We start from the raw sequence: 3,468 nt of genomic DNA, 5'->3' as shown, positions 1-3,468 counted from the left end.
GGTGGCATTGCACTTTGAAGCTTTTCTCGCCGGCAGGGAGCAGAATCACTCTAAAAATTCTTTTGTTTGCCATCAATCGGCGACGCGTATGACTTGGGCCTTCAAATAATCAGGTAAGTTTCTTGATATGTAGACGTCTGCGTCACATGCCAGATGTTAGCAACTATGCGCATTTTTGGAATTCCTCTAAGCTCAAGCATGCATTTGTTTGTTTGTTTGTTTGTTTGCCTTTTTTTTTTTTTTTCTTAACCACTAACTCGAACCCTAAAATATAGTCCCCCAATCATAACCCTTAACACAGTTTGTGGAGTTTGAACTAAAGTTTCTTCCTGTCAGAAAGACATCAAGCAATTCTTTAATGCACATCCTTTTCATTATTGTCAGCTCTCCACATTTTGAACAGGAATGAGGGATTCCTGGGAGGCGAGGAGAACCCCTACCTAGCCACTCTCAGTGGACTCACGTGAGGTGTAATCAAAGCTTTCCGGCTCCGCCAAACTCAATCGTAAGCACCAAAAAACAACAGCGCATGCAATTATTCATTCCTTTTCAAGTGAGGGTTTGAAGTCACCCCCCCCTCCTCTCTCTGATTCCTCCTCCTATCTTCTTTCTGAAAAAGTATCTTTGATGCCACACGATTCCCACAACCTTTGATTCCGATTCCGCACAGGACGTGGCATATCTGTGACTGTTGGCACGTGAAGAGAGTCGACCACCGCTAGTTTTGGGGAGATAGGGACCCGAAAACTTTGCCACCAAGACTCGTAGATAGAGACTAAAAGGGATTTAAAACAGGACAGACATTGTGTTTCAGCAGCGATAAAAGGAACATTTATCACTTTGATCATTTCAAAGGATGAGAAGCCAAACCAGCAAGCCTACCTGATCTTTCTTTTATTTGTTTGTTTTTTTGCATACGTGTGTTTTTTGCGGCTACGATGCAGCATCACATTACGCCGACCCTTTGAAGACACTCTTAGCTGCGGCCTCACACGGGGCCTTCGCCATCTGTCAGGGCTGATGGCAAAAAGCAGCGTGACGGGGGCTCCAACCTCCCGATCCTTGCTTTTGTCCAGTCGTACCTTTTGTGATGCCATTACCGCACGCCGCAGGCACAGTACAATAATGGTCGATGGTAATTGAGCTTTAGCCGCCGGCCGGGCCTCGCTCAGCCCAAAGCGGACAATTATTGTCATCCCGTGGCGTTGATGTACCATTTCCTCCCGTAATGGAATTTCAGTTTCACATAGCTTCTTTTATTTTGACCGGCAGGGAGGATGTCAGTGCCCGTGGGGTCATAGCAGACAGTTTTGTATTGTTGTCAAAAGAAGTTACGTGAATTAAGACGTAACATGACAACAAATACATAATTACTGGGGAAGATGTTTATTTTCCTTCAAAATTACATCTTAATTCTGTAAGACTTCAACATTCTTTTAATTCTAAGATGTAATATTTTGTATGTGGCTCCATGAAATGTTTGCAAAAGATTGAGGTCGTCTCTTTGAAGGAAGTGGTTTTTTGTTTTTTTTTAAAGGCAGCACATTTGGACTTTTTTCATTCGGGCTTTCTTCTGCCCTCAAATCAAAATTTCAAACGCAAAAGGATCTGATGCACCGTCGTTACCACGCTTGCGCTTTGAACATCACCCCCCCCCCCAACCCCAAGCCCCCCCCCATCTGTCTTCTGATTCTCAGGAGGAAAATTGAGGCTGTGATTGTCAAAAATCCCTGGTCTTAAACACACACACACACACACACACACACACACACACACACACACACACACACACACACACACACACACACACCTTTCTCTCTCACACACATACGCGTCTCTCTGTTGTGTGTGACATGACGCCCGCCTCCTTTTAAGGACCCATTCGTGATAATTGAGTGTGCAGAAACAGAATAATACATTACAAAAAGTAGAGCATGATGTCGTATCTATACAACACGATAAAAGTGAAATATACATTAGAGTGATTGAACAAGAAAGCACACGCGCTCACAGACACACAAACCTCCATCAGGCTTCTAAACCGTTACCATTTGTTTTACAAGTCAAATGATAATTTCATTCTGTAAAAAAAAATAGGATGTTTTCTGGTCGCATACATATTTATCTAAAAAAAAAACATACCCCAAATTCGGATGTTTTCTATTTCAATCTGGCAAACTGAAATGTTTTTGTGAAGCAGTTCATGAAACATTTTAAATAGGTGCAGCAGCCGTGTTGACAGGCTTGCACAGTCTAGTGGCTTGTGAAGGAGTGTGTGTGTGTGTGGGGGGGGCAAAGGTGTTGAAATGAAGAGTGCTCTTGCTTATTATAGAGGGGCTAACAAATCTCTCAGCTAGGAGAGGGGGGGCGGGCGGGGGGGCTCTGTGCAGTCTCCACTATCGCTCCACTGAACCAGTTCAACTGTATAGTAGTGAGCCCCCCTTCCGCCTCACCCCCCCAAAGCCACCCATGCACCATCACCACAGATCACCAAGCTGTCACCACCCGCTGTCATAGAGTCAGTCATCCATGTGAAACATTCACACTTTTGATGGTGCTAAATTGCTAATGCTTCATTTCTTTGTCTGATGGACACACCATTAGGTACACCTGCAAGTAGGATGCAATATGTCTATTGTTAATGCATCCTGATTGAAAAATTTTCACTTTATTGTGTATTTTGATTAGGTCAGATCGGGCCAAAGTAATTTATCGTTCATGGAAATATGTTTATTAAAACATTGATTAATTTGGTCTTCATTTGTGGGTGTTATTTCAGATTTATGTAGTTCAAGCATCTGCGAGTGCGACAAAGGTTTGTCTGGCTGTGCCCATCAACCCAAAAGTGAGTAATCACACACATGAATGCCACAATTTAGTGCAACAATCATCAAGTAAGCCGGAAGTGGTGCTCGTTGTCTTTCAGAATAAAAGCAAAATACAGAAAGTGTTAAGCTTACCGGATAATTTTACAAATTTCATTTTTTTAATGCAGTTTCTATTTCGCTTTGTTAGTTTTGTTTGTTGGTTTTAGTTTCAGTTAGTTTTATAAACATAAAAAGTCAATTCAGCTAGTTTTTTTTTTCTTTGTATTTCAGTACCACTGCGCTTGATAGCCCAATTTGAGTCCAGCATTCATATTGCATCAGTGCTGACTATTGAACACAGCATTCCACAGAAAAACAGTGTTTGCAAAAGTGTCATGAAAAGAAAATGGCTGAAAGGGAGCAAAAAGAGTCGCTGGAGGAGCACTTTGATTGTTGACACCCGACAATCCAAACAGCATCCCCGCGACGGGGAGGCCTTGTCGTCGTTTTCTCGAGACCATCAGCATTTTCCAGACGACGCTCGTTATAGAGCCGACATCAAAACGAACATTTGAATAGTGAAGCGGGCGAGGAGCACACAAGAGAAGCGCTGCTGCTATGTGCTGACATTCAAACACACATGTTTTATTTAATACGCAAA

General features: G+C 42.7%; 1 long non-coding RNA gene across 1 annotated transcript; it reads left to right on the top strand.

Moving 5' to 3' along the window:
• Nucleotides 1-380: 380 nt before the first annotated feature.
• LOC147059535 (uncharacterized) lies at nt 381-3,468 on the top strand. Its single transcript, XR_015065616.1, has 3 exons — nt 381-505; nt 2,780-2,845; nt 3,099-3,468. It is a non-coding gene; the product is annotated as an uncharacterized LOC147059535 (long non-coding RNA).

This window comes from Syngnathus leptorhynchus, chromosome 3, assembly GCF_054491065.1.
Source record: "Syngnathus leptorhynchus isolate UIUO chromosome 3, UIUO_Slep, whole genome shotgun sequence".
NCBI classification, from domain to species: Eukaryota; Metazoa; Chordata; class Actinopteri; order Syngnathiformes; family Syngnathidae; genus Syngnathus; species Syngnathus leptorhynchus.
This window is presented reverse-complemented; position numbering and strand designations above follow the sequence as displayed.